The following is a 21,319-nucleotide window of genomic DNA, read 5'->3' as shown; positions in this document are numbered from 1 at the left end:
CAAAATACCACAGGCTGGAGTTAGGCTTTCTGCTCTCCCCAGGTCAATTAGGTGCTGACAAAACACCAATGTGTTGAGATCTGGAAAATAATTTCTCTTGAGGGCAGGCAGGTCTTATAAGAACAGAATCATTAACATAAGCAAGTTTAACTATGACTTGATTTTATATGCATTATTAATTAGTCTGTTAGGCTGAATGTCCAAACAACATTTTTTCTTTTCAAGTTCAATATCTTTACTAGGCTTTATCATGATGTTGGTATACTTGGGTTGTTTTGTTCTTCATCAATTTCCCATTGTTATATAACAAATTACCTCAAACTTAGCAACTCAAAACAATACAAATTTATTATCTTGTGTTGATAAAAACAGTCAAACTCTGTAAAATATTTGAAGATATTTATTCTTAGCCAAATATGAGTGTCCGTGGCCCAAGACACAGCCCTCAGGAGGTCCTGAGAACAGGTGTCCAGGGTGGTCGGGGTGCCACTTGGTTTTATATATGCTAGGGAGGCATGAGATGTCAATTGAATACATTTAGGGAGGCATGAGACAAAATCGAATAAAGACATTGGTTTGGTTCAGAAAGTCAGGACAACTCAAAGCAGGGGTTTCCAGGCTATAGGTAAATTTAAACATTTTCTGGTTGACATTTGGTTGAGTTTATCTGAAGATCTGGGATCAATGGAAAAGAATGTCCAGGTTATGATAAAGGATTGTGGAGACCAAGTTTTATTGTGCAGAGGAAGCTCTCAGCAGACTTCAGAGAGAGAGCAAGTTGTAAATGTTTCTTATCAGACCTAAAAGGGTGCCTGGCTCTTAGCTGATTATCTCCTGGATCTGCAAAGAAAGGAAGGAAAACAAAGCGGGGAGGGGATTCTTTATAGAATGTGGATTTTTCCCACAAGAGACTTCGCAGGGCAATTTCAAGGTATGGCAAGGAAATACATTTTGGTGCTAAATATTTTGTTCTTGTCTCATAATGGTATGCCAGAGTCAGATTGAAAAGTAAGTCACGATATATAGGGTCAAATAAAACCCATCTAATGAGAATTTATGTTTTGTAGGGCATGAACTCCCTAGATCTCTTGGGTAAGAATTTGGCCAAGATAAAATGTCAGAGCTTAATCCTCACTTACAACATCTATGGGTCAGAAGTCTTGGCACAAGTTAGCTGGATCCTGTGCTTATTAGGGTCTCACTAGGTTGAAATCAAGGAGTCAGAGAGGACTATCATCTTTTCCAAGACTACTGGTCATCTTCCACACTGATGGGTTGTTGGCAGAATTCGATTACTTACCTCTGTAGGACTAACACCTGGCTTTCTTGCTGGCACTCTGCTGGGGGCCACTCTCAGCTCAGTTTTGAGGGACCACTAGCCATTTAAGGCCAACAGAATAGCCTCGTTTTAAAAGACACTATAACTATGTATCTTTCCTAAAAACATTGATAGAGGTCATTCTTTTTGTGCATTACTTATTGAGTTATAAATTTAGTCTCTGCTTAAATTTTATAAAGGATTTTTACCAACATTTTAAGAATATATAGTATAAAAAATAGGATGAGAAAATTGAGGCAAGGAGAAAATAAGTGCAGGTGAAATAATGCCCAAAGTGAAAGTTATATCCCAAACTGCATAATATAAAATTCTATATAGCTGTCCTACACTTACAATCTAAGCATGCTATTAATAGTTAACAAAGCAGAGAAGGAAACTGACATTCCTTCAGAAAAGCTTTTTCCAAGTACAGAAACCTAATCGAAATTTCTTCCATGGGTCCTCATGAAAAGGGCACCAAGTGGTAGAGTGAACAACGTTGCAAGTGACCTCCCTAAATAAATCCAAAGGCACAGTTCTAACACATAAATTTTATAAAAATATTTAATAACTGTATAAGCAAACAAAGATATGGTTTAATTTGGCATGCTCTAGGCATGGAATTTAAAATACATTCAAAAACACGTAGATTACAAATTCTTTAGTAAGTTATCCCTGAATAACATTGTTCAAACTGAGTTTTTGATAAAAATTACATGGCAAAGCATTTTAAGTTATATTCTCTGGCTAAAACCTGAAGGTTATACATGGCATGTAGGGAATAGCTAGCAGATTATCATGCTTTGACAATCAAATAGGCCTGCAGGGATACTGACATCCCCTTATTAAAATGAGGAACCTAACTAAGACTTGGGCTTGGATAGACTTTCATCCAATAACTGCATAGAGTTGATTCAAGGTAGTGACTCCGGGCAGAGCCAATATTTTACTCACTCTTGGGGCTGCTGCAAATATGGGCAAATGAAGGTCCAAATTCTCCATTAAAGACTATGGCTGCAAGAATGTTCATATAGAAAATGTTATGAACAGGTATTACAAATAACCAGAGCACCCATTTATAATGTTGGTGAAGTATCCATAGAACAGTGACTATTAAATCCTGAAATTAAACTATGTTTGTCTTCTGATGATTCTTTATAGTAAATCAGAAAAGCAATGGTATAGATTTTTCTCCGGCCTACTTAGAACCCAAGGAATAGGAAAATTTGTTTAGTTACATTGGTTCAGAGACTGAGATTGTCGAGTTGTCATGACAAATCTACCATAAATTTCATAAAACCACCAAAAGATATTAGATCTGGAGAACACAGCAGAGTTAAGAACTTGACAATTATGGTGAGGGTTGAAGGACAGGCAAAAAGGACCAAGATAATTGGAGTGATAGAAACAAAAGTTCCCTTTGTTAAAGTAGGAAAATTCTGGCTTTCAGTTTCCTAAGAGAATCAGATCCAGTGGTGAGAAATTTCAAGGTATAATCACACACATGAATGGCTAATGTGAAATGAAGGAAAGTTTATAGAATAGAAAAGCTTAGGAATGGCGAGCCTAGAGTTGCTGAGGACTCAATGTCCAACAGCCAAAATACACTCGCCTACTTCAAAAGAACTATACACTGAGCTTCAGTTATTTGCTAGTCATTATTACCTATTTACTCATGTAAGTTACTTAGTTAAACTGATTGGTTTGAAAACAATAGCCAGCAAATAAAGTACAAATTGTTTCATAACTAATACACTTTGTCAAGCTAATTGAACTCTACGTGCTAAGGACTTTGGCATCGACAATGATGACTAATAGCTGAAAAGGGAGATGAAGAAAAGTTAATGTGAGGGAAAATGAAAACTTGGATTTATAGTGTAGTCCAGTTGACTAAAGTTTCAAAATAATATTGACATACTGATAGTAAATGGAAAAAGGAATGGTGGAGAAAGCAGTTACGATTTCACAGAAAACCACTTCCAACAGAAATACCATTTTAGATTGCTGATCTTCTAAATGAATGTTTACAATATCATTTTTAAGAGAGAGTTTTATTTCCATTGTGGTTACTAATGCATCTGAGTCACTTGTATATTCTTCTCCAGTGTGATGTATAAAAGGTCAATGAAGAAATAAATCACTTTGAAAAAGACCTATGTTTAACAGAAGATCTTAGGAAGGTCATCCTTAAAGACCATGTGTTAAGTTGGCTGAGTATCAATATAATGAGTATTCATTGATTCACAAGGAACTCATGTCCCTAGGGCTCCAGTTTCTAAGAGTGGTCCACAGTGGTAGATTCAAGCTGAACTCTGAACTTGAAACGAAATCCTATGTCATTTGAACTCTTTCTATTCTCAAAACTGTGAGATCCTCTGACAAATTCTGCTAACAGTTCCAAGGTTTAAAACTGGGGAAGTTAGAGACATGTTATTATTATTATTTTTTAATTTCAACTTTTATTGTAGACACAGGGAGTACACGTGTAGGTTTGTTAAATGGGTATATTGCAATCACGCAGTGAGCATAGTACCCAATGGGTAGTTTTTTCAACCCACATCCCCCTTGCTCCCTCCCCTGTCTAGTGGTCCACAGTGCCTAATGTTCCCATGTACATGTCCGTGTATGCTCAATACCACAATCCTAAGTGAACTAATGCAGGAACAAAGACATGTTTTGTTTTGTTTTATTTGAATGCTACATCTGGGGCTGGCTAGGATTGAGAAGACACTATGTCTTGCTGATATGTCAGTCCCAACTTGAGCCTCTTCTGTGTGTGTGTGTAAAAAAGAAATCTTATTTATTTATTTATTTATCTATTTTTAAATTATAAATTCATAGGGTACATATGCAGGCTTGTTACATGGGTGTATTGCACAATGCAGGGATTTAGGCTTCTAGAGATCCCATCACCCAAATAGTGAACATAGTATCCAATAGGTAGTTTTTCAACTCTTGTCCCCCTTTCCACCCTCCCCACTTTTGGATTTCTCAGTATCTATTTTTTCCATCTTTATAGCCACCAACATGAGTCTTTTGATGAAATAATGCTTGGCTGAGGTCCACAACTTAAAACAACATTCCAACATAGATTCTCATCATCCCTGAAGAAGTATGCTTGATGTGGCGAAATATCATCAAATGATTAAGTCAACATAGTAGAAGGAAAGAACAGTTCTTTATCAGATTAAATGAATGAAACAGCTAAATGTCAAGTAACAAAATGTTGGGACTGACTGTATAAAATGCTAATAACATCTACCAAATAGTTTACGTTGTGCTAAACAACTTATGCACATTATTTCTTTGATTCTTTTTAACACACTGTTGTGGGCTGAATGGTGTCTCCCAAGAAGTCATATGCTGGGATCCTGTCCTGTAGTGCCTCACAACGTGACACTGTTTGGAGTAAGGGTTGCTGAAGATGTAATTAGTCAAGATGAGGTCATACTTGAGTGAGGTGGGTTTCTAATCCAATGTGACTGGTGTCTGTAAAGGGGAAATGTGGACACAGGCACACATATAAGGAGAACACCATGTGAAGATGAAGGTAGAAATTACACTGATGTGTCTACAAGCCAAGGAACACCAAAGATTGACAGAAAATCACCAGAAGCAGAGAGAGGCAAGAAACATTCTCCCTCAGATCCTTCAGAAGAAAGCAACCCTGCTGGCACCTTCATCTTGGCTTTGAGCCTCCAGAGCTGTGAAGCAATACATTTCTGTTGTTTAAGCCACCCAGTTTGTGGCATTTTGTTACAGCAGCACTAGAATCCTAATGGACGCCGTATTGGATACATATTTTAGGCTTAGGTAGGGTGGATGAAAAACTATCTTTATGAGGTTATACCTATGAATTAAATCAAATACTTGAACTAAATAGGGTATGGTGTATATATTCCTCAGACAGAGGCAAAAAGAAAGACACTTCTCCATTCCTCATGGATATGCAGCAAATGAAGAAAATTGCTAGCACAAGGAATGGCAGTCTTGTGTGCTTTTCTTGGGTGATTTTTTTTCAGGGTCATAACAAGTTCAGATTTCAAGCATCTAAATTTGCTAACTTCTCTGCACTTACTCCAAGGCCAACTAAGAGAAGAGAATTGCTGTTCTACGTCAACAGAGTTTTCCTTCCACACAGCAAGGTAATAGGCTGTAGGCCTCTCATGAAACAGGTTACTATGATGGTTTGGGAGGGTTGATAGGCAGATACAGAGTTTTTAAAGCAGTGGAAATGTTTTGTGTGATACTATGATAATAGATACATGTCTCTATACAATTGCCCAAATTCATAGAATGCACAACACCAAGAGTAAACCCTAATATTAACTATGGACTTTGTGTGATTGTGATGTGTTGATACAGGTTTACCAATTATAACAAATGTACCACTCTGGTGGGGAATGTTGTTAATGCAGGAGACCACGCATGTCAGGCAGGAAGCATATGGGAAATCTCTGCACCTGCCTCTTAGTTTTTCTGTGAACCTAAAATTGCTCCAAAAAAAATAAAGTCTTTAGAAAATTGCTATAGTGCCCATTAGCTAACATTCCCTTGCCTTTGTGGCCCCTCTCTTCACTGAAGGATTGCTGAAATGAGTGGGAAATTGTCCTACAGCAGGCAGTAGAAGGCAGGGGACGAACAGATATCACCATCTCCATTTGTAAATGAGGACAGCCATACTTAAAGAGAAAGTATTCTGCTCAAGCTTCACCATTAGTAAAAGGCCAGTATTTAAATCCAGAAGTTACTCCAATCTTGTGTTCATAACCACCGGACTATGCTGCTTCCCAAAACTCACTTATTAGTGTGACATAATGATAGTGTTCAAAAAAAGCTTTTCCACTCCGGATGTTTTTTTACGTAAAAAATAATGCATGCTTATTGAAATGACTCAAATAATACTGAGTCATATAAGGAAAACTTTAATGTTATCTGCTTCCACTTTCTTGTTATAAACTCACGCCCTTGAAGTAACCAAGGGCAACAGTTTGATATTTATCTTTCCATGTGTTTACCTACTCCATACAAATAGATCCCCAAAAAAAGCACAGAGAGGTTTTTATTCCTGTCTTCTTTAAAAATTGGATGATACCCTTTATATTGACCATCCCTTCAGGTATTTTAATTGACACATAATTATGTATATGAATATATATGACATATATATAACTGTATATGACATATATGTATTTTGTACACAACAATCTAGTGCTTTTTTAATCTGTAAAATAGATTCCCAAAAAAGATAATACTGGGTCAGAGAATACATTTTTTTTTTAATTTTGTAAAAATCTAGCAACTTACTTTTCAAATTGTTTTACCAATTCACACCTCTATCAGCACTGCTTAAGACTGACAATTTCCCCACACTCTTACCAGTCCAGAATTTTATCTGGTATGTCCATCTGAATGTCCACATACAGGCAATTCCATAGCTGGTTCATTCAGTAGCTCCATAGTTTTAGTTCTCTGTGTTAACCGATTTGGAGTCTATTTGGCTCTTCCCTCATATCCACAAGATGGCTGCTCCATGTCTAGAGATCTCTTCTTCCTGTGAAGATGTAAGCAGCAGAGACTATCCTGGGTGACTTAATCATAAAAAGGCTGTTAAAGGATGATCAGTAGCTCACAGAATCATTGGGGAAGCTGAAGAACCAGATTTAGGGACAAATAGTCAGAACAACAGTCAAGCCATGGCATAAAAGTGATCAGAAAATACACGTTTGAGATGATGAATATGCTAATTACCCTGATCTGATTACTATGCACTATGTGAATGGAAACATCACCACATACCCCAGGAACATATACAAGTATTATTTTTTCAATTTTTTTTGTGTTTTTTTTAAATACAGAATCTCATTCTGTCACCAGGATGGAGCGCAGTGGCGCAATCTCAGCTCACTGCAACCTCCGCCTCCCCAGTTCAAGCGATTCTCCTGTTTCAGGCTCCCAAGTAGCTGCGACTACAGGTACGCACCACCACACCCAGCTAATTTTTGAAGTTTTAGGGTTTCAACATGTTTGCCAGGATGGTCTCGATCTCTTGACCTCATGATCTGCCCACCTCAGCCTCCCAAAGTGCTGAGACTACAGGCATGAGCCACTGTGCCCAGCCTTTATTTTCTCAATTTTTAATAAATTAACTTAATGACAAAACAAACTTGAGACCATTTCAAAATCATGGGAAATAAAAATTGACACTACTACCAATTCTGCACCAAACAAATTAAACTTGCAGTAACTAACTGCCTTGAGAATTTTTTTTTTTCTTTTCTTTTTTTTTTTTTTTGAGACAGAGTCTTGCTCTGTTGCCCAGGCTGGAGTGCAATGGCGCAATCTTGGCTCACTGCAACCTATTCTCCTGCCTCAGCCTCCCAAGTAGCTGGGATTACAGGCATGCACCACCATGCCCAGCCAATTTTTGTATTTTTAGTAGAGATGGGTTTTCGCCATGTTGGCCAGGCTGGTCTCAAACTCCTGATCTCAGGTGATCTGCCTGCCTCGGCCTCCCAAAGTGCTGGGATTACAGGCATGAGCCACTGCGCCTGGCTGAGAATTTCTTACTGTGATATTGTGAAATATATATTTGGTATCTGCACCTGGTTCCTGAGACAGAGCTCCTAATACCCTCATAGATAGGGATGCTAAGATAATCTTTTGCTCTAATATTTGGTCTTTGAGCCCAGTTTTGGCACAGAGCTCCTAAGACCTTTATAATTTCCTGAGTGCTAAGAGTGTCTGACAAAGAACTTCTAAATCCCTTGGAATTTCCTAGGTGATAGAACCATCCTCTGTTCTAATGAGGTGACTCTTGGTGGGTACCTGCATAGCTTCATGATTGGGGTTGGTTGGCTGCTAGAAGAACAAATCATGTGATTAGAGTGTTGGAACTTTCAATCTCAGCCCCCAATCTCTGAGGAGGGGAGAAGGGCAAAAGGTAGAGCTGGCCACTAACAGTCAGTGATTTAACTAATCATGCCTATGTACTGAAGCATCCATAAAAAAACTAAAGATCACGGTGCAGAGAGCTTCTAGACTGCTGAATAAGTGGTAGTTCCTGGAGGATGATGCACACAAAGAGGCATGGAAGCTCTGTACCTCTTTCCATATACATTTGCCTATGCACTTCTTCCACCTGGCAGATCATCTGTTTGCTTTGTAGTATTTTTTATAAAAAATGGATAAATGTAAATAAAATGTTTCCCTGAGTTATATGAACCACTATAGCAAATTAATTGAACCCAAGAAGGAGGTCATGGAAGCCCCAATTTATAGCTGGTTGTTCAGAAGCACAGGCCAAAGCCTGGAGCATGTGATTGGCATCTGAAGTTGGGGGGAGTCTTGAGGAACTGAGCCTTCCACCTATGAAATCAGCCACTAATTCCAAGTAGATAGCTGGGTGAATTAGAGCACTCCAAGCTGGTGTCCACTAGAGAACTGTCTGGTGTCTGGGAAAAACTCACACCAATTTTGGTGACCAGAGTGAAGTGCAGTGTTGAGAATAGAGAGTAGGAAAAAAGTTTGCTTTTCCATCAAAGGTACCATGTCTGTTTCTCATATTACTTGAAGGAGTCTAAATCATACTACACAGGAAACTGTAAAATGTAGCATCTAAAAGTTTTCAACTTTTTTGGTAGGAGGCAGTCTGTGCTTCCCACCAAAACTCATAAGGTATGAATTCATCAAACTATACAGAGAGAGTTTGGGTGCTAGGTGGCAGAAAAGAACAATCGATGTGTGCGGCATACCTTCTTTTTGAGTTTAGCCATTCTAATGGATGAAAACTGATTTCCCATTCTTTCTCTTATAACATCTTCCTAACACTATGTTTAAGATATGTTTTATTTCATTTTCCTAATTTGTACTTTTATCTTTTTCAATTGTTAATGCAGTTTTGTGTTCTTAAATTTTTAATGCAATTTATATTTTGGTAATATCTAAAATATCAATCATTTTATTATTCATTCACCATAAAATGTGGCTATGGTTTGGACATTTGGATTAAGTAATGACATTGTACTTCAGCCAGAACTGGCAGTAATCATCAGTGTTTGGGACGTTTTGAGAACAAAAGTCTCAGTTCCTGGAAGGGTGGCCCTTCATATGAACTTAGAGTGCACACTCTGTATGGTGTAATCCAAGATAGTTGAATGGTCTGCCTGCCAAAAATATGCCTTCCACCAGGTTTTTATAAAGACTAGTATTACCAGCTTGAAGGCCTTTTTTCTGATTTAAGGTATTAAAACCTAAGGACCATGTTAAAAGATTGAAATTAACATTCACTGACTTGTTCATTCATTAATCTTTTTAAAGTTTTTTAATTGATGAAAAATAATTATATATATGTATAGGGTACAATGTGATGTTTTGATGTATGTGTACATTATAGAATGATTAAATCAAACTAATTAACATATCCATAACCTCACATACTTACGTTGTTTGCATGTGCTATGAATATTAAAATCCACTCTCATAGCAATTTTGAAATATACATTACATTAACTATTGTGACCATGCTGTGCAATTGATTTAAAAAACTTATTCCTCCTATTTAACCAAAACTTTGTAAATATTTAATGAGTGCCTCCTATTAGCCAGACTCTGTTTGAGGTACTAATGACACAGAGTTAAAAGTCAAGTTTGAGCCTCTCTTCTTAGGCATGTAACTGTAGGCAAATTATGTCAACTCTGGCCAGTTTTCACATTTAAAATAGAGATGATAACGCTACCCACTTAATGGGTTTGCTTTAAGAATTAAATGATATTGTTTACGGTGCCCAGAAGGAAGGTAGGCCACTGGCAGTCAGCGCATGTAATGGACCAAGGGGTCTTTGAAGAAAGAACATATCCAAGTACAGGCGATAAGCTTGTATTTGAGCACAATGGGGCAGTGTTGAATGGCAGGATTGCGGTGCTATCTGTGATCCTCCCATAGTCTGATGACAGGGCCAGCACCAAAAGGTGTGATCCAATCAAGCACCAAACTCTCATGCAAGGGCATCATCCAAACCAGAAACAGCCTATGGGGACTGCCAGTTAAGCTTTGCCAAAAAATATCCTTCCTGTCCAAGTCTCCCCCGAGTCTCTGATAAGAAGAGCCACCTTGACACTTTGGACTCCAAGCATGGCTTTCTGGTACAACTTTAACACAGAGGTTTATATTCAATTACCTACAGATACCATAATTATCATTACTATCATTATTAATAAACCTACAGTTAATTATAACAAAGTATGACAAATCTAAAACACACATAGGCTAGGCTGCTATGGTTGATGAGAGTATAGAGGGAACAGCACTTCCCAAATTGGAGCAGAGGAAAGAAGGTTTGTAGAAGGCACCTAGAGGAGAAAAAACTTGAATCAAGTCTTCAAGAATGAATATGAGTTATTCTGGAGAAGAAAGTATGTGTGTTTGGCAGGAAGTACAAATGCTTGGAGAAGACAGATTAAACAGCACATTCGAACTATGGGGATGTGAAAGAATATGGAGTGTTGGTAGACTTATGAAAGGATAGCGTGGGCCAGGATATAATCTAAATGTGAGAGAATGGAGAGAGAGGATGTTGTTCAAATTATGGATGGCTTTGTATACCATGTTGAATTGAGACATTGTGTTCAATAATATAAGGAGACATAAAATGACTTTCAGGGTGGTGGTTGGGGGGAGGTCATGATATCTGTATTTTAGACTTTCTACTCAGAGAGTAGTGAGGAAGTTGACTGAAGGAGTTTAAGATTAGTAACCAGGAAAGCCCCATCATGTCAATGCAGTAATCTCATGGGGAGTGGTGATGGCTAAAGTAGGAGCAGTAGCAAGGAAGGAATCAATCAGATACACACTTAAGAGATAGAATTGGCACTTGAGACAACTGGCTGGAGAACAAAGAAAACTCTTCAAATATTACCAGGTCCCTGGCCTGGACAACAGAGTTGATGTGGCATTATCATCAAGCATGGGATACAGAAGATCAGGGTCAGTTTGGTGAGTATGTACAGACTCTGAGATGTCTGTGGAACATTATTCAATAAGACATGGAGCTCCCTGTATATAGCAATATTTTCATGATGTGACAGATGTGTATTTTGTCAATTGGATGATCTCCATTTCTCATATTATCTTCCCCACATGATTCTTGTGAGTATGGGCCTCAAGAAGCACCTGGTGTGAGATTTACAAGACAGAAGTGAAGTCGCATTGGATTATTTTTATACTCCAGAGGTTGGAGCTGGGTATGAGATACAGTAACTACACAGTCAAGTTCTACCTGCCAACTTACCTTGGTGGCAACATTCAGTTTCATTCCTGTATAATCCCCTGTTCCTGCTGTAGCTCCTTCTTCAGCATCTCTTGAGCCAGGCGAATAAAAAAGGGGACTGGCTTCTACAGGACACCCATGTTATCAAGGGTTACTTCTTAGTAAGAGGTGGACATGGGTTCCAGTTTATCTTCATAAGCCAACTCATCCAGAAAGTCCCAGTTTTTCCTCCTGGGTTCTAGCTCAGACTGTCAGGTTCCACTTTGTCCGTGGTTTCCTTCTTAAATGGCTGCTGTGATGACTTCAGGCTGATAGAGAAGAAAAGAGCCTCCCATATTATTATTGAATCGCCTCCCAAAATTGCAAAAGGTTAAGTCTCTGTGGATAATCCCTGCTGGTTCTTCTGATTGAACCCCGACTGACAAAACAAATGTGGTTTTTATAAACCTCTCGTTCATTTTATATAACTTGGTATATGTAGTCCAACTATCCAGATGCTTTGGTCTCTGGGACCAAAGGTCAGTAGTTTTAGAATTCCATCAGTCTAGCACCCTGCTGTTCTGTTAGCACTAAGCCAGTGGCCCATCTCCTCAAGCTCAGAAATTATGTGTACAATAGACTGACAATCTAAAGCAGGGGTTGGCCTGTATTTTCTGTAAAGTGCCTAATAGTAAATATTTTAGGATTTGTAGCCCATAAAGTCTTTATTGCAACTATTCTGCTTGCAATATTGAATAACAAGCAGCCATAGAAAATATAGAAATTTTAAAAGATGGCTGTGTCACAATAAAACTTTACTTACAAAAACAAACAGTACAGATTTGGCCTATAGATCATGATTTGACAATGCCTAATTTCAACAAAATAGTGTAAGTTCTTTATCATAAAAGAAACTTAAAATGTTCACAAATACATTTAACATTGAGAAAAAAATCAATTCAAAGTCAGACAGCCTGAGATCTAATCACAGCTCTGCCACTCTCTGATGTTCCATTTTCTCATTTTAAGTAGAGACGAGAAAGTAAATGCAGTGTTTTAAAATATATCCACAAGTTTTTTGACATGCTGTCTTTCAAAAGGTAACATGTAATTCCCTTTCCCCGAATATGGACGGAACATAATGACTCCAAATGAACAGAATGTTGCAGAAGTTGTGTTCGCATAATTCCCAAGGCTAAGTTAGAAAAAAAGATGATTCAGCTTCAACTTGACAACCTCTCAGGATAATCACACATAAAACACAACAGCCAAGCTGTGAGAAACCCAAGTGGCCAAACAGAAAGGCCATGTCGAGATGTTTTGACCAAAGGCTCCACCAGAGGTCCCAGCCAACAGCTAGCATCATCTGCCAGACATGCAAGTGATTGGGCCACAGATGATTCCAGTCCCCAAGTTTTGGAATAATACAATTGATGCCAAGTAGAGCAGAAATATTTGTCTACACAAACCTCACATAGATTGCAGAAACTCAAGTAAAATAAACTTTGTCATTATCTGAAACCACTAAGTTTTGGGGTGATTTGTTACATAGCAATAGATTGCCAGAACAAAAGGATTCCCAGAGACTCCTCTCTTATTACAATAAGAGAATTTTGTGGGACTCTCCCTAATCTATAGATTTGCTCACTTGGATCTTCGTACCAAAGGCAAGTATATGCATGCACTTGACTATTGAAGAGAGCTTCTCAACCATCAAGGAGAAGTCTGAGAAAACAAGCCAGAATACCATCAGAAGCCACAGAGAGGATTTAAGAGGCTGAATCTAATGATCTAACCTGGAGTTTGACCAAAACTCTAGGTTTGACACTTCCAGCTCTTTTTAAAACGATGTCATGGGACTTTCAATAACCAGCCTAGATCAGGACTAGAGCCACCCAAACCATCTTTATGTGAAATGGAACACCACTGCTGAAAAATAGGCCAGTGAATTTTGAACTAGAAAGTTTGGGCTTTAATTTATTTTGACCAGAATTCCTTTCAACAGAAACGTAAATCAAATGTTAAAAGTTGGCTTCTAAGAGACATGAATGCCTACAGATCAGTTACAACTGGTTAATTTAAGGTTCATTCTTAAGTTCAACATTATAAGATGGAGTCTGGGAAACAGAGTGCCTATACTTTTTAATGTAAATACTGGGATAAAAACCTCTATGACTAGGATAATTCTTTCATAAAGACAAAGATGATAGTAAGAATAAAAGAGAAAAAAGAGAATAAACCTATAAACACGAGATTGTAGCTGGATGATATGATGTGTGGATGGTGTGTATGAAAAGAGAAGGCGTTGGTTGAATAAGTAAGTAGGTGCGAGTGAATATAAATCCTGAAATTAAAGAACAAGCCTTACAGAGAATGGAATATGAGAAAATCCTTCAACTTCATTTCTTTGCAGCACCTTCTTCCTTTCCTATAACTACATGCTTTAGTGACACTGACCTACTTACTCATTCTTCAGTTTGCCATTTTTTCCAAAATGACATAACTTTGCTACTCTAGGCTCTTTTCCTAGAATGTTCTCAGAGCAGTGTTTTGAAGTAGAAGAAACATGCAGTCATGCAACCATTGATTCAGAGGTCACATCTGCCTCTATCAAACTGTGTAAACTTGAGCCTTTGTTATTTATGACCATTAATTTCAAAACCAGTAAAATCGGGGTAAGATATCCAGCCATATGATGATCACAGGGTTCAAGTAAGGCAATATTCATGAAACACTGACCACAATACCGCAAGACAACATGTAGGACAAGTTTAGTAAACATTAATTTTCCCAGAGCCCCCAATTTACTACTCCATGACTTCTACTTAGGCTTTACAATCTGATGCAGTGTCACCTCCTACATGCAGTCCTTGCCAAAGCCCCCAAGCAAAACTTGGTATCTTTCTGCAAGCTGTCAAAGCATCTTAGTCATATTGTATGGTCTTATTATGATTACGTGTCTATCTACCCCATGTGGATTTGGACTTTATCAATTCCTTGTGTTTCGTACCTTCATCATGACAGTCTAGGGATTTTTGTTTTGTAACAAAGGCATTCATCAAGCTGACATTTATAAAAATTAGTATGTACTATTTGAGAATGTTGAAATGTGGATTACTCAGTTCTCGGAAGTGTTTTAGCCTGCATTGCAGAGACCATCACTCTGTCTCCCCTCTGGTTCCCGTTTGCCCAGCTGTCACCCTTAATTGATTTATGGGGGGCCCTGCTCTTCCTTATGACCTTGCCTCTCATGTTCTCTCAAGTTAGAGTTTCTTTTTGTAAAACTATACCTTTGTTAATGAAATATGACCAATGGACGCTATAAAGTACTCTTGAAACATGTAACACAACACATTATATACTGCCCAAAGGGGTAGTACTAAGTACAAAGGATGAAAAAACTACTACTGTAAAAGTTTACTTTTAGGAATTAGTTTTTTTTCTCCTTATGTTTTAACTTCAAAAAAGGTTTACACTCTGATCCCTTTACTTCAATCTACATATTCTTAAACTGCTAAATGTCTAGAAATAATTATAATACAACTAATGTTTACTCAGTATTTACCATGGCACAACACTAGAAAAGCTTTTTATGTGTCATCTCGTATTGCTATGGCAAACTTACAGGAGAGATATTATCATTATGCCGGTTTCACAGATGAGGAAGTTGAACCATCATTAGACTAATTCTAATTTTAAAAGCCTGTTTTGCACATTATGCACTATTTATACATGAATTATTATATTAACAGAATTAGCTACCTCCTAGGCGTTTATGATATTTTGCAGCTTTCTTTTCTTTTTTGTTATTTTTTTCTTTTTTCTTTTTATTTCATACTGCTTAGTTCTAGGGGTAATGGTGATAGGTGCAGGTTTGTGTTCATATGTGTGATGTTATGCAGTGTTTGGTGACGCCCGCCCCGCCTAGTGTGTGCTGTCCCATCGACTCGTCAGCACCCATCGAATTCATCCATTTATATCATGTATGTAAGCTCCCCAATGCAATCCTCCCTCTCGCTCGCCCGTCCCATCGATAGGCCCGTGCGTGAGTGTTCCCCGTGCGTGATGTTCCCCTTCTAACATTTAGGTACATAAAGAGCCTATGTTAAGATTTTTCTAGCTATAAATAAAGCAGCTTTGGTTATCTGATTGTCTTCCGTCATTTTACAGGAATGCATATAAATAGGAAACCAAGTAAATACATTTTATTAAAAATAGGAAACAGACAAACAAAAAGTCAAAAAGTTCAGGATGGATGCTTCTTACTACAGGCACTGAAGGGGAAGAACTGTAGCAAAGGGTTACACAAGAACATACAACTTCCTGAGCAGTTGAAATAATCAAAAAGAAACAGAAGCTATCCTAATAGCAACATTTATTTACTTTTACCAAAGTAGTAGGTATCTAAGATTTACAGTAAGCTACTGATTTTTGCATTTACTCTACTGATTTCCTTGTAATAAACAGAAAACTGATCAGTGGTAGCCTTCTCAAATTACTTATATTTATTACAAGATTATCCTACCATAACAAACAAATCTCCAAAATAGAATACTTTGATTTTTGTGGACCAAATGTTGTTATTTATACACATTCATTCTCCTTGACATGCATATTCCTTTGGGGTAGAGGTAAAAGCCCTTAGGTGAGTGCCTATGATGGTCCATTAATGCCTTAGGCCATTTGGGCTGCTATAACAAAGTACCATAAACTAAGTGGCTTATAAACAACATAAATTTATTTCTCAAAGTTCTGGAGGCTATGAAGCATAAAGCCTTCTGTTGCCAGCAGATTCAGTGTTTGGTGAAGGCTGAATTTGTGGCTCATACACAGTGATATGGTTTGGCTCTCTGTCCCCCCAAAATCTCATCTCAAATTGTAATCCTACGTCAAGGGAGGGACCTGGTGGGAGGTGATTGGATCATGGGGGCAGTTTCCCCATGCTGTTCTCGTGATTGTGAGTTCTCATATGATTTGATTGTTTAAAAGTGTTTAGCAGCTCCTCCATCACTCTCTCTTCTGCTGCCTTGTGAAGAAGGTGCCTGCTTCCCCTTCGCCTTCTGCCATGATTGTAAGTTTCCTGAGGCTTCCCCAGCCATACAGAAACATGAGTCAAACCTCTTCTGTTTATAAATTACCCAGTCTCAGGTAGTTCTTTATAGCAATGCGAAAATAGACTAACATACACAGCATCTTCTTACTGTGTCTTCACCTGGTTAAAAGGGTGAGAGATCACTCTCAGACCTCTCTTATGAGGGCACTAATCCCATTCATAAAAGCTATGTACCCATGACCTAATCACCTCCCACAGCACACACCTCCTCGCCGTCCTAATATCATCACCTTAGGGATTAGGATTTCAACATATAAATTTGGGGGAACGAACATTCAGAACATAGTAAATAGCAGTGCCTTGGGGGGATAAAGACTCGGGGCCCTTTTTAAAATATATCAAATGGATGCTTTCTCCCTGGTAGCTTCCTAGGCCATTGCTCTAGATTGAATCCAATAAGAAATCCCTCATGAGAGCAAATTCCGAAAACTAGACCTTCCAGAAGGAGAACAGAAGAGAGACAGCATACTGTGCATGTTTCAGTGGGAGCAACTGCCATGGAGTGTAAGATAAGAGATCTCATACTCCCGTATTCTGATTAGCTCCTCCAGGAATTTTTCTGCTCACACCCTTGATAAGATTGGTTGCATGCAAATTATAAAACAACAATATACTGTTTGTAGATATGATTAGTGTCTATGTTGGTTCTATTATCTTACCAAAACTAGCCTTTATAGTCATGCAAATAAGGTATCCCTGATACACTATGTTAATAAATTTAGTGGTGTTGATTAGTGGTATCTTATGAACATCTCAGTGCATGCAGAAAACGTTGACAAAATTTAACATCAATTCAGGATTTTAAAAAATCTCTTAGCAAACTATAACTACAGAGTAACTAAATCAATCTTACAACAGGCATCTGCAAAGAAACCTACAGCGAACATATTTCTTAATGGTGAAATAGTGAACACTTTCCCAGATCAAAGATGTCTACTTTCACCACTTCTTATTAATATCATATGTAGGTCCTGCTGAAGAAATAAGGTTGTTAAAAAGAAGCAAAGTAATAAAGGTTGAAAAGAAAGAAATACAAATGTATTATGAGACTATATGATTATATACATAGAAAATCCTAATGAATAGTATTGATATTCAGTATATCTCTAATGTCAAATTAATTATGTGCCTAGTAGCAAGAATAATGTCCATTCATTTCCAATGCATTTTACCAATTACCATATTTATCAATAAATTACACATTATATTTGACCAGTATGTATATCTATGAATAAAAGAAGAATATTAATTTGGGAATAAAACATATGTTGAGTATTATGTTGCATACCTACCATTACAATTAGTTCCTGACCTCAAAGAGTTTATAGTCTTGTGAAATCCAAGACTTAATATGGTACTTAGAAAACATTTACATTTCACAATTAAATTCACAATTAATTAATATGCATGATGGTTCTATTTTCCATGAGCCACAACTTACTGGTCAGCCTCTGCTGTTATTGTCATAGGTAAGTCAATTGTCCCCATGGCCATTTACTAGTCAGATGGGATAACAAAAACTAAATCTGAGATGTGACAAGACTTGGGTAGGGTACAATATATGGTCCTCTCTACTTCACGCTATAATCGCACTACTGTACTACAGCCTGATACCCTGTCCCTATTAAAAAAATAAGAAAGATAACTTACAAGTTTCTACTTCTTAAACTCTGTAATTTGTTTGCAGTTTTCTAATAAGCTAACCAAGTTTGAATAATGACATTTGAGCTCTCTGATTTTTCCTTGATGTAATTTTCACATCAATTAAAAAATGATTATGAGAATAGGCCATAACATATACCCAACTGGAGTTTTGGAAAACTTGGCATGTGTTAATGTTTGAGAATCTCATTTATTTTTTATTAACCACTCAAGATCAGAGAAAATCTTATAAATCCTACCAGAAAATATCAGAAGTTTGGGTTATTTTAGATGGTGGTAACTGCCCTAGTGGCTTTTAATTAGCCACACTGTGCCTAACATTTAGAATGTTTATTTTTGCTCTTGGACTATTTTCAGAAACAATTAATAAGAGCCAAACCATTTATAGATGCACATAACCAAACCAAAATCAGAGTATTCACAAACATATTAACCCAAGTATGCAGATCAAACAAAACATTAAACTAGGCACACAGAACTAAAGTGCATACATGGGGGGACCTCTCCTCAAACCAAGGAAAGCAGTGAGGGACTGTGATACCCACCAGGAGTACCATGATTTTTCCACGGATTTTTGCAATCCAAGGATCAGATTCCCTCATGAGCCTACCCTACCAGGGCCCTAGGTCTCAAGCACAAAACCAGGTGGCTATTCAGGCAGGCACTGAGCTGCAGGAGTTTTTACATACTGCAGTGGCACCTGAAACTCCAGCGAGACAAGAGAACCATCCACTCTCGTGGAAAGGGGGCTGAAGCCAGGGAGCCAAGCAGTCTCGCTAAGTGGGTCCCACCCCTACGGAGCCCAACAAGCTAAGAAGCACTGGCTTGAAATTCTCACTGCCAGCACAGCAATCTGGAGTCTTCCTGGGATTTCCAAGCTCCCAGGAGGAGGGGTGACCACCATTACTCTGGCTCTAGTCACCGTTTTTCATCTGACAGTGCTAAGGAGACTGGGAGGTTTGGACTGGGTGGAATTCCATACAGCACAGCAAAATGGCTGTGGACAGACTGCTTCTCTAGATCGTTCATACCTGGAAGGAGGAAGTCCAGCAGCTCCAGGGGCTTACAGACAGAATTCTCATCTCCCTCAGACAGAACACCTGTGGGGAGGTGCAGTTGTGGCCTCAGGTTCAAGGGGCTTAATCTTTCCTGCCTGCTGGCTCTGAAAAGACCTGCTGATTCTGATGAGGGAGATTCCCCCAGCATAGCACACCAGCTCTGCTAAAGGACAGACTGCCTCCTCAAGTGGGTCCCTGATCCCATGCCTCCTGACTGGGTGAGACCTCCCAACAGGGGTCGACAGATACCTCATACAGGAGAGCTCCAGCTGGCATCAGGTCTGTGCCCTTCTGGGACAAGCTTCTGCAGAAGAAGCAGGTGGCAATCTTTGCTGTTCTGCAGCTTCCACTCGTGATACCCAGGTGAACAGGGTCTGGAATGAACCCCCAGCAAACTGCAGCAGACTTGCAGAAGAGGGGCCTGTTAGAAGAAAAACAAACAGAAAGCAACAACAACAACCACATCAACAAAAAAGAACCCGTAAAAACCCCACTTTGGATTTCTGTGACCCCACAGAAATCCAAAGGGCAACAGCCAGCCTCAAAGATCAAAGGTAGATGAATCGACAAAGATAAGAAAGAAACAGTACAAAAATGCTGAAAATTCCAAAAGCCAGAATGCCTCTTTTCCTCCAAATCATCACAACACTTCTACAGCAAGGGCACTACATAGGGCTGAAGCTGAGATGGATGAACTGACAGAAGTGGCTTCAGAAAGTGGGTAATAATAAATTTCGCTGAGCTAAAGTATTATGTTCTAATCCAATGTAAAGAAGCTAAGAACCATGATAAAAGATTGCAGGAGTTATTAACTAGAATAACCAGTTTCAAGAGGAACATGAATGACTTAATGGAGCTGAAAAACACAGCAGGATAACTTTGTCATGCAAACATAAGTATCAATAGCTGAATCAACCAAATGTAAGAGAGAATATCAGAGCTTGAAGACAATCTTGCTGAAATAAGGCAGGCAGACAAGATTAGAGAAAAAAGAATGAAAAGTTACGAACAGAATCTCCAAGAACTATGGGGCTATGCTAAAAGACCGAACCTACGACCAATCAGAGTACCTGAAAGAGATGGGGAGAATGCAAAAAAGCTGGAAAACACATTTCAGGACATCATTCAGGAGAACTTCCCCAACCTAGTAAAACAGGTCAATATTCAAATTCAGGAAATCCAGAGAACCCCAATAAGATACTCCACAAAAAGGTCTACCACAGCAGACCGCTCAGTGGAAACCCCGCAAGCCAGAAGACACTAGGGGCCAATATTCAACATTCTTTAAAAAATGAAGTTCAAACCTAGAATTTCATATACAACTAAACTAAGTTTTATAAGCAAAAGAGAAGTAACATCTTTTTCAGATAAGCAAATGCTGAGGGATTTTGTCAGCACCAGGCCTGTCTAACAAGAGCTCCTGAAGTAAACACTAAACATGGACAGAAAAAAACATTACTAGCCACTACAAAACATACTGAAGTACAGACCAATGACACTATGAAACAACTACATTAACAAGTCTGCAAAATTAACCAGCCAGCATCATGATAACAGGATCAAATTCACACATAACAATATTCACCTTAAATGTAAATGGGCTAAATGCCCCAATTAAAAGACACAGAATGGCAAGTTGAATACAAAGACAAGACCCATTAGTGTGCTGTATTCAAGAGACACATCTCATGTGCAAAGACGCACATAGACTCAAAATAAAGGGAAGAAAATAAAGGGATTAAGGAAAATTTATCAAGCAAATGGAAAGCAGAAAAAAGCAGGGGTTGCAATGCTAGTTTCTGACAAAATAGACCAACAAAGGTCAAAAAAGACAAAGAAGAGCATTACAAAATGTTAAAGGGTTCAATTCAACAAGAAGAGCTAACTATCCTAAATATATATGCACCCAATACAGGAGCAC

At 38.3% G+C, this 21,319-nt stretch overlaps 1 long non-coding RNA gene across 1 annotated transcript; it reads right to left on the bottom strand.

The window, feature by feature from the left end:
- Positions 1-6,570: 6,570 nt before the first annotated feature.
- LOC108517941 (uncharacterized) lies at positions 6,571-19,740 on the bottom strand. Its single transcript, XR_001882252.1, has 3 exons — positions 19,648-19,740; positions 11,608-11,894; positions 6,571-6,872 (listed from the first exon to the last, which is right to left on the bottom strand). It is a non-coding gene; the product is annotated as an uncharacterized LOC108517941 (long non-coding RNA).
- Between the last annotated feature and the right edge of the window lie 1,579 nt (positions 19,741-21,319).

The sequence above is a fragment of the Rhinopithecus bieti genome, unplaced genomic scaffold, assembly GCF_001698545.2.
Source record: "Rhinopithecus bieti isolate Rb0 unplaced genomic scaffold, ASM169854v2 scaffold_1295, whole genome shotgun sequence".
NCBI classification, from domain to species: domain Eukaryota; kingdom Metazoa; phylum Chordata; class Mammalia; order Primates; family Cercopithecidae; genus Rhinopithecus; species Rhinopithecus bieti.
This window is presented reverse-complemented; position numbering and strand designations above follow the sequence as displayed.